Genomic DNA, 13,332 nt, shown 5'->3' with positions numbered 1-13,332 from the left:
CTTACTAAATCCTCACTATCATTTCTCCATTGTACACCTAAGGAAAGGGAGTTATGGCAGGGTATAAACTAAAAATAGTCTCCTAAGCCCCATCACAGCCGACTGAATGGACCCCTTCTTGGCCAAGGGGGCTCCAGAAACCCTAAAAACTGAGCTCTCAGCCATGACGGGAAGGGAGGTCAGACACGCCTCACTAATACCCTTTTGCAGCTTAGACACAGCAACTAAGCAGCATTAATGTTAAAATAGAGATCAGAAGACAAACAGAATGGACTCTGCAGCAGTAAGACACCAACTTATAAACAGGACCTAAGGCTATGGCAGGCATGAGTTAAGCCACACACCCCTATACTTAAAAGAATAAACTATATTTTAACTGCCTGGAGAAGGTCTTATAATTCATGGTTTACATCCTGTACTTGAGTAAAGAATCTTACCGTGAATCTCAAATCTTATCAGGAACTTCTCAGACTGTTGATGTACTAAATATGTAAACTACTGACATTGAAAAGGATACTGATTTGTTTCTAAATCATGACGTTTCACTGATTGCCTTGTGCATATGCATGAAACATTCTAGCCTGTATGTTGTCATCTGTCACCAGAGATTGCAACCTCTATATTGTCCCCCAATGGAAAAAGACAACTCTAATATGAGGAGTCCCCTTCCCATTCCTCAACTTTCTTAGAAAAGCATGCCAACTTGTTACACACTTAGGAGCACACCCAACTCTGTTGGTGTGTCTTCCCCATTCCATCCTCAAACACAGCTTTCAATAAACCTTTGTCAGTTTCTGCCTCAGCGACCTTAACTTTAGTCGACAGCAGTTAAGATCATTGCCCCATGGATTGTCTGAGCTCAGGAGTTCCAGACCAGCCTGGGCAACATGGTGAAACCCCATCTCTAAATCAGCCAGATGTGGTGGCAGGCATCTGTAATCCCAGCTATGAGGGAGGCTGATGTATGAGAATTGCTTGAACCCAGAGGTTGCAGTAAGCAGGGACAGTGCCAGTGCACTCCAGCCTGGGCAACAAAGTGAAACTCTGTCTCAAAAAAAAAAAAAAAAAAAAAATCTTTGCCCAAGATTATACAGCCAGTGGAATTCAAATCCAGCCATCTGACCCAAGAGCAATTGATGCTCATCACTATACTGCCTCCCAGATCTGTGATTTAAAGGGATAACTACAGTTTTATGGCAGTGACTGTAAACCATCTACCAAGCAGAGGACCACCGGTTCAAAGTGCCTTGAATTACAAACACCAGAGAGTGGCTTAAGCAAACCGCGTGGTTAACAAACCCTGTTCTGGATGGTATCTTTAGCAGGTAGACATCTAGCTATAGCTATTGAATCCTAAGGTTTACAATTTGATTTCTATCCCATACAAATTAATCAGGGTCTTCCCTCCCGAATTGTTCAGTCAATCTACAGCAACTTCACTACACTGTGGTGTCAATTATTCAAATGATTGACACCAAAGGCAAGAAGGGGTGAACAAGATGGGCCTCCCAGCACCCCCTGCAGCAGCAATTAGACTGGATTCTAAATTCCTCCTTCCAGAAAGAAGCTGCTCCCCAGCTCAGATCCAGCCAAGAGCCACAGCCGCCGTGACGCAGTCGGAGCGCTGGGCACCTCTCTGCACACCCAGGAAGCCCCAGGAAGACTTCATCAAGCCAAGTCAATGCCTCGCTCAGAGCCCCAGGATCCCTGACCCCAAACCCCACAGTGACCCGGAAATGCTTGGTGGTGCCAGAAGCAGCCCTTTCCAATTCTGAAGATCCTCAAAATGGTTCCTCCGCCCACCTTCCTCCTTTCCTGGGGCGTGGGAGTCGTGGGGAGATGAGAGGCAGAAAGATGAGTAGATCATCCGGAGGTCTTTCCTCACTGGAAAATGGGAGGAAATCCTCTTCCACGGCTTAAAAACCAAATGGTGCTGCCCAGACTCCTCTGGCAGGGGTCTCCCATCATCCCCCGCAAGGGCTTCCCATTATGCCCCGCGGGACTTTCCCGTCATCCACCGAGGCTCTTCCCGCCCAGGCGGGAAGTTCGCGCAAGTGCCGCTCTGCAGGGAGGAGCGAGGGCAAGGCCCTCGGAGAGTGGAGACCAGCAGTGGCCACAGTTCCTGTGCACTTCGTTTCCTCAGTAAGAAATGATCTTCTTGTCCTTCTTAAGTATAAATGGAGAGATCCATTTCCTTTTACCTATTAACCCCTCCAGAAAGAAGAAAAACGGTCTCAGGCTGGCCGCGGTTGCTCTCTGCGGAGGGGCTGGTCAGGGTGCCTTCTGTTTCCTGCTGGGATGGCCCAGGCCGCGGAAACTGTTGAAACCACCCTGGGGCTGCCTTCTGTATTCTCCACAGCCTTCCAGGCCCACCTCCCAGCTGGAGGCCCTGCAGCTTGGCAGTTGTCATGGCGACAGAGCCCCTAAGTGTGTCTCTTCTGAGCTCTCCTGGGCAGTGTGGAGAAAAGGCCTTAAGAACTGGGGGGCGGGGGGCTGGGTGGGGGAGGGCTTCAGTAAAATGCAAACAGATTTTTTTGAAGTTTTTAGGCACTGTTCAGATAAAAAGCAGGGACTTGCAACAAAATGAGTTCAGCCTCGTCTTAACTGTAGAACTACGAGTTTATTACAATAATTGTACTATGGTAAATTTACCGATTTCGTATATATGCATATTTATAAACAAACATATTAGGGTATATAGATAGAAAAAGAGCCATCTACATGTAAAATCAAAAACTTTTCAAAACAGTTTTGATAGTATCACACATTGCCATTTAGGGGATAGGGACAGACCCGGGATTGCAGCCCTAGCTCCATGTACTATTTTCTGAAGTCAGTCTACTCATCTGTAAAACGGGTGGTTGTGAGTTCAAAATCAGATATTCATAATGAAAGTAGCACAGTGCCTAGTACACAGCAGCACTTAGTAAATGGGAGCTATTACTATTAATTGTACTCTTGTTAATCTTGTCATAAGTTAAGCATCTTTTTTCTATCAGTATGTTTGGGGGGAAATTTTAATTCAAGTTTATCTTAATCATTTTCAATCGTGTTTTTTTGTTGAAAAGAATCAAATTTCCAAGGATGATTCAGCCTGATAGTTGCTGGTTACAATCAGAAGTTAGTCTGTGATGAACAGATTCGTTTCAATGCTCATGTTTATTAGCAGTAATATACATTACAGTGGGGAGATACTGAAGCTTCTAGAGATATACAGACAGGTAGATTCTTAAGTGTAAGTAGGTATTTGAACTGTTTGTGGATTATGTCTTATAAAATTGGCAACCATCAAGGAGGAAAATGCCAGATATGCACACACCCATACCTGAGGTATGTAGGTCAATGGAAGGCTATTGAAACACAGTTGTCAGGAGAGAAATGTAAATTATTTTTCACCCAGGAAGTGAGATTATTCAGTGATGCATCATAGCCAGTAGGACATACCAGTGGACACCAGTGTGGAGACAAGAGATGTCAAAAAAATTGGACAGACTTGATTTTCACGTTGGGTAGAAACTCAATGACATAGCTTAGTGCTTGGCACATAATAAGTGCTCAACCAACACAGGTTTATCAGATTGAATGTCAGATATTTTGCCACAGAGCTGAGCTTTATGCAGCACTAGGAAAAGAGAAAAAAAAAGTGATGTGAATTTTTTTTTTCTTTTTCTTGTTTTTTATTCTTCTTAAATCAGACTCCATTTTCCGAGGGCTCTCTTAGGATATCAGTTGCTAAACTACATTGGAGTGTCTTCTGGGTCATATACTAGGGGATTACAAGGAAATGAGAAAGAAATTACAGACCCATTTGGAGGCAAATTCTACATTAATCTACACTGTTAAAAATAAATTACCAGGGCCAGGCACAGTGGCTTACGCCAGCACTTTGGGAGGCCAAGGCACGACGATTACCTGAGCTCAGGAGTTCAAGACCAGCCTGGCCAATATGGTGAAACCCTGTCTCTACTAAAAATACAAAAAATTAACTGGGCGTGGTGGCGGGTTCCTGTAATCCCAGCTACTGAGGAGGCTGAGGCAGGAGAATCGCTTGAACCTGGGAGGCAGAGGTTGCAGTCAGCTGAGATCGCGCCACTGCACTCCTGCCTGGGCAACAAGAGCAAAACTCTGTCCAAAAAGAAAAAAAAAAAAAAAAAAAAAAAAAAAATTTACCAAATCTATTATGCCTCTGGCTACATGTTAATCCTTCATTCTAAAGTGGATATCACTCTTTCCTACTGCTGGATATGTAAGGTTGATACATATCAACCTTTCTATTTTTGATACTGCAGATAACCTCGCTCTAAGCAGGTGTTGCAGGGGAAGATCACAACTCCTGGTTAGAAAAAAGAACGTGGGGCTGTACTTCTCAGGGTCTTAGGGTGGATCAGCTTCTCTAAAAAAGGAGCAAGGAAAGAGGTGGCATAATGAACCACATGCCCATGATTTTCCCAGAAGAAGTCTCCCCCTGCCCAACTTATAGAAAGGTGGTGATCAAATAAGATAATCAAATAAGATAATATCTTATCAAATAAGATAATGAGGATGAAATGATTTGGAAGTGCCATAGAAATGTAACGTGTATATTTAGCTCAGTTTTTTAAATCCTTTAATTATTTAATATTTGATGCATACAAAAGAATATATATTCACATATGCCAGCAAAGTAATACAGTGAATACCTGTGAACCCCCTGCCCAAAGTAAATGATGAATGAGTGAATAAAATCAATATGAACATCTGAATGCATAGATCTTTGTCCACATCTCAGATTTGGCTCTTTGGAAATCAGCTTTATAGAACTGAGAAATTGCCGAGGCTGAATACATGTTGCCGCATTGCCTCTGAGAACGGCCAAACCTATCTCCACTCTCACCGAAACAGAGTGTGTGGCTCACTGCTCCCTCACCTACTGTAAGTCAGTTTCTTGTTTGCTAATCTGATGGATGGACAAGGCAGCATCTCATAGTGGCTTTAGTTTGTATTACTATTTCCTGGATTATTTGAGAAGATTAGCATTTTTCCCCAAATGCTTATTCTTCACCTACGATAACCCTTGTCAATTATTTATATCATTTTTTTGCAGGATACCTTGATATATATGTATATGTTGTTTGTTTGTTTGTTTGTTTGTTTGTTTTTTAAGACAGAGTCTCACTCTGTCGCAAGGCACCAGGCTGGAGTGCAGCGGCGCAATCTCAGCTCACTGCAACCTCCACCTCCCGGGTTCAAGCAATTCTCCTGCCTCAGCCTCCCAAGTAGCTGGGACTACAGGTGTGCGCCATCATGCCAAGCAAATTTTTGTATTTTTTTTTTTAGTAGAGACGGGCGTTCACCATGTTGGCCAGGATGGTCTCGATCTCTTGACCTTGTGATCTGCCCGCCTTGGCCTCCCAAAGTGCTGGGATTGCAGGCGTGAGCCACCTCACCCGGCCTATGTTATTTTCTCTTTCTGAAATGTGATGCCAATGTTTCTCTACCTGGCAACAACTCATCAACTTCAGCACCTTACCAGATGTAACCTTCCTGGGATGCTGTTTCTATGCTTCCAGCCCCTTCTTAGCATCTCTCTGTTGTGCTTCTGATGTACTCTCTACACAGCTGTACCTGTGTTTCCAGGTCAGCCTCCCGAAGCACCTCCCAGGGCCTCCATCCTACAGTCTGGCACAGAACTTGATACATAGCTCAAATTATTAAATATTACTGAATACTTTAGAAAATTGGGAGCATACAGTAAAGTGTAATGAAGAAAATAAAGATAATCAATAATGTTACTTCCCAAAGATAGTAACTACTGCCATTTTGGTGTGAATTCTTTCAGGCTTTAAAATGCATATGTATGTTTATTTGATTGAATCATTCCATTTGTCATTTACATTATCACATATCATTATATGGTGAACATGTCAAAATTTTTTTACAAAGTGCTTTTAAAGACAATAGTATTTCACCTTAAGGATATACCAAAATTATTATGTCACAAATGTTGGATGACAGAATGAATGAAAATGTTTAATACAGGCCAGGCGTGATGGCTCAAGCCTGTAATCTCAGCACTTTGGGAGGCCGAGGTGGGCGGATCACTTAAGCGTCAGGGGTTCAAGACCAGCCTGGCCAACAAGTTGAAACCCCATCTCTAAAAAACAAATAAAAAATAAAATAAAATTTAAAAAAAGAAAATGTTTACTACAAAATTGAACAAGGTAGGGTGTATTACTTAAGGAAATTATACTCCCTTTTTTTTTTTTTGATACAGGGTCTGGCTTGTTGTCCAGGCTGGAGGGCAGTGGCATGATCACAACTCACTGCAGCTTCAATCTCCCAGGCTCAGGTGATCCTCCAGCCTCAACCTCCTGAGTACCTGGGAATACAGGTACCTGCCACCATGCCTGCCTGGCTAATTTTTTGTTTTTTGGTTTTTTTTATTTGTAGAGACAGGGTTTTGCCATGTTGCCCAGGCTCAAACTTCTGGGATCAAGAGATCCGCTCACCTCAGCCTCCCAAAGTGCTGGAATTGCAGGTGTGAGCCACCGCACCCAGCCTCCATTTTGTTTTTAAGAAAACAGTGTTTTGGCCAGCCACAGAGGCTCACGCCTGCAATCCAAGCACTTTGGGAGGCTGAGGCAGGCAGATCATGAGGTCAGGAGATGGAGACTATCTTGGCCAACATGGTAAAACCCATGTCTACTAAAATACAAAAAATTAGTAGGGTATGGTGGCGTGCACCTATAATCCCAGCTACTTGGGAGGCTGAGGCAGGGAATCACTTGAACCAGGGAGGCGGAGGTTGCAGTGAGCTGAGATGGCACCACTGCACTCCAGCCTGGTGACAAAGCCAGATAAGCAAACAAACAAGGAAGGAAAAAGAAAAGAAAAGAATCTTTAGAAGACTTCACACAAAAAAAGAAAAGAAAAGAAAAGAAGGTAAGAAAAGAAGGAAAGGAAGAAAGGAAAGAAGGAAAGGAAGGAAGGAAAGAAAAGAAAACGAAACGATGTTTCAGCTGTCTTTTCTCAATATCTCACTCACTGATGCTTCTTGGGCGACTACCAGAAGTTCCTCGGCTCTGGGTACTGTCGCTATCCTCCTCTTGGGGCACTGGCATACCTGCTTGTTTGGATTACCTTTCTCCTCTCCTCAAGCCCATTTTTAATAATCTAGTTGCTAGGACAAGCCCCTAAATAGTTGTTGAGCAAATATAGTTATCAAAAGAGCTGACTGAATCACTTCTGTCTCCCTCTACAAAGAGAAAAGACAGAAAGGTTTTAAACTGGACTGGTAATTTCAGGTTTCCCAGAACTGGCTTTGTGCTATCTGATCACTGAGGCCCTGCACTGGAAGGAACAAGACTGGGCTCCTGGCAACCACATCTGGATAGTACAGAACAGCTCAGTGCTGTTTATCTATGACCCTGGGGACAGAGGCTCAGTTGAGGGGCCCTAAAAGACTTTCCCCATTGAACAAGAATGGAAGTGTGAAAATACGTATTTATTAAACAAGATAAGTGAAGATTGTTTCATTTAGAATGTGACTCGCCAGTGTATTTCTTTGATTACTTAGTTATCTTGGTATGTTCAAAATAGTGCAACTTTCTTTTTAGAAGTTCTTTATATTAATACATTTAAAGAGGGTCCCAGAAGGGCACCAGGCTTTAGGATGGCTGGAAATGGGGAGATGGCCTGGTCATTGTGGTTCGTCTTGGCCCTGGTCTCAGTTCCAAGGATGTGTTGGGAGACAGAATAGGGGTGATAGCTTAGGAAAACTCTCTGCAGTGAAGAGGCAGCTTGGCTTTATTAGGTTGTTCTCTTCACCTTAATCCTGAAAACCTCTTAGCTAACTGGCAGCAAACTGGACATCGAAGTATGGGTTTAGTTCTAGAAACTTCTCTATGTGTGTCATGGTATTTTCATTTGTTACTATTTTAAGTCATGCACATATGTGACGTGTTTTGTAATGTAGTAGAAAAAGTGAAATGTATAAAGGGAGTGAAAGGACCCAGAGAGCAAGAACTCAGCCTGCCTGTGCTTCCTGAGGCCCTCACAAGAAGTAGGTGCTGGTGCCATGCTTCTTGTTCAGCCTGCAGGGCCATGAACTAAATAAACCTCTTTTCTTTCTTTTTTTTTTTTTTTTTGAGATGGAGTTTTGCTCTTGTTACCCAGGCTGGAGTGCAATGGCGCGATCTCGGCTCACCGCAACCTCCGCCTCCTGGGTTCAGGCAATTCTCCTGCCTCAGCCTCCTGAGTAGCTGGGATTACAGGCACGCGCCACCATGCCCAGCTGATTTTTTGTATTTTTAGTAGAGACGGGGTTTCACCATGTTGTCCGGGATGGTCTTGATCTCTTGACCTCGTGATCCACCTGCCTCGGCCTCCCAAAGTGCTGGGATTACAGGCGTGAGCCACCGCGCCCGGCCCAAACCTCTTTTCTTTATAAATTACCCAGCCTTGGGTATCCCTTTATAGCAACCCAAATAGACTAACACATAAATCAGGTTCTGATTTTCCCTTTTCTTTCTCTCTAATAGTGTTTAATGCTCTAATACTTTCTAAGCATGAGGTATTTTCTTTAGCTCTGAATCGCAGTATCCTCAAGGCCCCCTTCAGGGAAACCTCAATTCCCTGTCAGTCAAGGCCTATCATTGGCTTTGCATTGGCCTTCTCTGGGAGAATGTCTGCTCCTTAAGTTGATGGCATACATACCATGCTCTTGGTGAAATAGAGGGAAGAAAGCCTATTCAACTTAGGAAGATCATCAAGCAAACCAGTATAAGCATTATGGGAATCCTAGAAGGAACAGAAAAAAAGAAGGAAGAAGAAAGCTTATTTAAATAAATAATGACAGAAACTTCCCAAATGGGAAATGAATGTCCAGATCCATGAGTCCCAAAGAGCCACAAATAACCTAAAGATAAAGAGATTTTCACCAAGATACATTATAATCATTCTCAAAACTTAAAGAAGCAATTTTGAAAGCAGCAAGAAAAAAGCAACTTGTCACACATAGGAAAACCCGTAAGACTGTCAATGAATTTCTCAGCATAGCCCTTGAAGGCCAGGAGAAAGTGGGATGATATATTCAAAGTGTTGAAAGAAAACTACCAACCAAGCATATTATACCAGGAAATGCTATCCTATAGAAGTGGAGAGATGAAGACTTTCCCAGAAAAAAGCTTTGGGAGTTCATCACCACTAGATCACCATGCTAAAAAGAGTTATTCCAGTTGAAATGAAAGGGTGCTAACATTATGAAAACATATGAAAGTAGAAAACTCACTGTAAAGGTAAGATTATAGTCAAATTCAGAATAATACTACAGTGGTGGTATGTGAATCACTTTTAACTCTACTATAAAAGTTAAAAGACAAGGGTATTAAAAATAATTGTAACTATACTAATTTGTTAATGGATATACAATACAAAAAAGATGTAAATTGTGATATCAGTAACATAAAATATGTTGTGGGAGGAGAAATTAAAGTGTAGGATTTCCATTGGCAGCTAACATTTAGACTTTATTTGTTTAAAACAGACTGTGATAAAATGTTTATGTCAGCATCATGGTGACCACAAAACAAAAACCTGTAGTAGAAATACAAATGTAAAGAAAAAGGAATCAAAGCATACCATTACAACAATCATCACCTCAGAAAGGAAGGTAGTAAGGGAGCAGGAAAGCAATTTGTTTGTAGAGAACTACAAACAGCCAGAAAGCAATTTGTTAAATGGCAGTAGTAAGTCCTTATCTATCAATAATTACGTAATATAAATGGATTAAATTCTGCAATCAAAAATTAGAACTGGCTGAACGGATATTTAAAAAAGATCTAACTATGTGCCGCCTGCAGAAGACTCATCTTAGCTTTAAGGATACACATAGGCTGAAAATAAAGGCACGGGAAAAGATATTCCATGCAAATGGTAACCAAATAAAGAGCAAAAAAGGTGCTTGTATCAGACAAAACAGACTTTAAGTCAAACAATTTCCTAAGAGACAGTCACTATATAATGATAAAGAGAGAAATTCATCAAGAGGATATAACAAATATAAATATATATGTACTCAACACCAGAGTACCTAATAGAGAAAAGATTAACAGAACTTAAGGGAGACATAGCAATACAGTAATAACAGGGGACTTCAGTACCCCAATTTCAACAGACAGAAGATGAATAAGGAAACAGTGACCTTGAACAGCACTCTAAAGCAAATGGACCTAACAGATGTATACAGAACATTCCTTCACGAGCAGCTGAATACACATTTAAGTGTGTGCAGAACATCGTCTAGGATAGATCATATGTTAGGCCACAAAACAAGTTTTAACAAATTTAAGAAGATTAAAATCATATCAAGTATCTTTTCTGACCACAATGGTATGAACTAGAAATCAGTAACTGGAGGAAAATAGGAAAATTCACAAATTGCACACACGCCTGAACAATCAGTGGGGTCAAGAAGATATCAAAAGAGAAATCAGAAAATTCCTTAAGACAAATGAAAATGGAAACAACATACCAAAACTTATGGGATGCAGCAAAAGCAGTACTAGAGGGAAGTTTACAGAGAAAATGTGGTGTGTATCTGCATGTACACAGTGTTACACTATTTAGCCTTAAACAGGAAAGCAGGAAACCCTGTCATTTGCAACAACATGGATGAGCCTGGAGAACATTACTCTAAGTGAAATAAGCCAGGTACAGAAAAACAAATATAGGCCAGGCACGGTGCCTCACGTCTGTAATCCCAGCACTTTAGGAGGCTGGGCAGGAAGATTGCTTGAGCCTGGGAGTTCAAGACCAGCCCTGGCAACAACATATCAAGACCCTGTCTCTACAAAATTTAAAAAATTAGCTGGGCATGGTGGCATGGGCCTGTAGGCTCAGCTACTCAGGAGCCTGAGGTGGAGGATCACCTGGGCCTGGGAGGTTAAGGCTGCAGTGAGCCTTGGCCACTGTACTCATGCCACTGCACTCCAGCCTGGGCGACACAGCAAGACCCTGTCTGAAAACAAACCAACCAACAAACAAACTAACAAAAAAGGAAAAGTATGCATGACCTCACTTATTTGTGGAATCTGAAAAACTGGAACTCAGAGTAGAGCATATAATAATAATGGTTACCAGGAGAAGTAGTGTGGGAGAAACGGGGAGTTGCTGGCCAAAAGGTACAAAGTTTCAATTAGGAAGGATGGGTAAGTTCCAGAGAGCTAATACATCAGCATGGTAACCATAGTTAGTAATAATATATTGTATCCTGGAAATTTGCAAGAACACATCTTAAATATTCTCACCACCAAAAAATATATAATAATGTGGAGTGATTGGATATACTAGCTTGACTGTGGTAATAATTTTACAATGTATTTATATATCAAAACATCACATTATAGACTATAAATATATGTAATTTTTATTTGTCAGTTATACATCAATAAAGGTGGGGTGGGAAGAGGTGGGAGCTGTCTTGATGTGATGGTGGAGGTGCCCTACAGATCCTGAGCTTGTGTTATCAGCTGTCAAGTGTGAAACCTGATATGCTCATGGAAGCAATCACAAGTTTTCATTTCAAAACGTGAAATGTTTTATTAGGAAGTTTTACAGAAATTTACTAACTTCTTTAAGACATTTTAAAATATTCCTTACAATCATAAAAGACTGACATAAAAAGATTTATATTTTATAAAAGATCAATATCTAATCTTTATAAAATTAAAAAATTAATATTTCCAGCAAATACTTTACATATATACACCATCCCAGATCCCTTCTGGCCTATTCCAGTATGCCACACAAATATTATCTTTATCTTTTTTTTTTTTTTTTTTTTTTTTTTTTTTTTTTTTTTTTTTTTTTTTGGGACGGAGTTTCGCTCTTGTTACCCAGGCTGGAGTGCAATGGCGCGATCTCGGCTCACCGCAACCTCCGCCTCCTGGGTTCAGGCAATTCTCCTGCCTCAGCCTCCTGAGTAGCTGGGATTACAGGCACACACCACCATGCCCAGCTAATTTTTTGTATTTTTAGTAGAGACGGGGTTTCACCATGTTGACCAGGATGGTCTCGATCTCTTGACCTCGTGATCCACCCGCCTCGGCCTCCCAAAGTGCTGGGATTACAGGCTTGAGCCACCGCGCCCGGCCATATTATCATTTTTAACATGAAAAAAATGTTGTGAAAAAAACCAGGAGACCCCTGTACTGTGTCAAGCTGCATTCATTCACCCAGTTAGAAAACAGTGATGAGTGCCAGGACAGGATACAAGAATTCCTCCAACCCCATCTCCCAGGGGCCAAGAGAGAGACTGATGAGTAACTGGTACCAATTCGCTGTGGGAAGTCCATGTGATAAAGAGGTCTATACAGTGCCCCAGAAGTGCAGTGGAGATGACCCAAGAGTGGAGAAATATTTCAACTGGCTCTCAAAGTTTGAGCTTCCTTGGAAAAGCTGGGGTCAGGAGGGCCAAGGCAGAAACACGCAAGTGTAAAAAAGCACACAATCTTGGAAGTAAAGAGCGGTCTGGAAGTTTCGGCCTGAATAGAGATTCAGCTGCAAAACTGGTTTCAGACCTTGTATCTAGCTACTGAGAAATTTGGTCTCATTCCTGTAGGTGATGGGATGACCTGAAAGTGTTAAAATCAGGAATGACAAGATCAGCTTTTGCTTTGGGAGGGCAATTTGAGGCAGCTTAAAGAGTAGGTTGCACGCGGTAGAAGTTGGAAGTGAGAAGGCTGTTGCACACGTGCTGTGAGAGAGGACTAGCCTGGAGCAGACCAGCAGTGAGGGCCAGGGCAGGGGAGACCACTGGAGAGAGAGAGGTGGGAGCCACATTGGGCTATCGCAGGGAGGGGAGCGCTCAAAAGAGAGGAGAAAGAACTGGCAGAGGCGGCCTGCAGAGGAAAAGAAGGTCTGAAGAAGACCTAGCCAAAGAGAGAAGTCTGGCGCCCTGGGCCACCTCCCTGTGGAATGAGGGGCCAGCAGGCTTCCTGTGGCTGAACCATGCATGGCCAAGATGCAGGCAGGTTTTCTTTCTGCCTGCAGAAGGCTTCTCAAATGCCTGACACAGTAGTGGATTTCATGCAGCCCAGCTCAGCAAAGAGAGACACAGAGGTCCCAGTGTTTTAGAAACAGAGCAGGGCCGCAGGCGGACCTTCTCCACTCTCCAGAGGGAAGTTCGCGTGCCTGGGGGAGGTCCCAGGGGCCCTGGTCTGTTGGACATTTACAGCCAGGCCTCGGGTTGGCTTTATCCTTAGGCATTGTTTTATCCAGGGGCAGGCTTTTCCAGGAAAATTTACCCTCCGCCTCACTTTGGTCTTCCCGGAGGAGCGGCCTGGGAACCCCGTC

Source organism: Sapajus apella, unplaced genomic scaffold (assembly GCF_009761245.1).
Source record: "Sapajus apella isolate SASKATOON/1434 unplaced genomic scaffold, GSC_monkey_1.0 scaffold8, whole genome shotgun sequence".
In the NCBI taxonomy this organism is placed as follows: Eukaryota; Metazoa; Chordata; class Mammalia; order Primates; family Cebidae; genus Sapajus; species Sapajus apella.
This window is presented reverse-complemented; position numbering follows the sequence as displayed.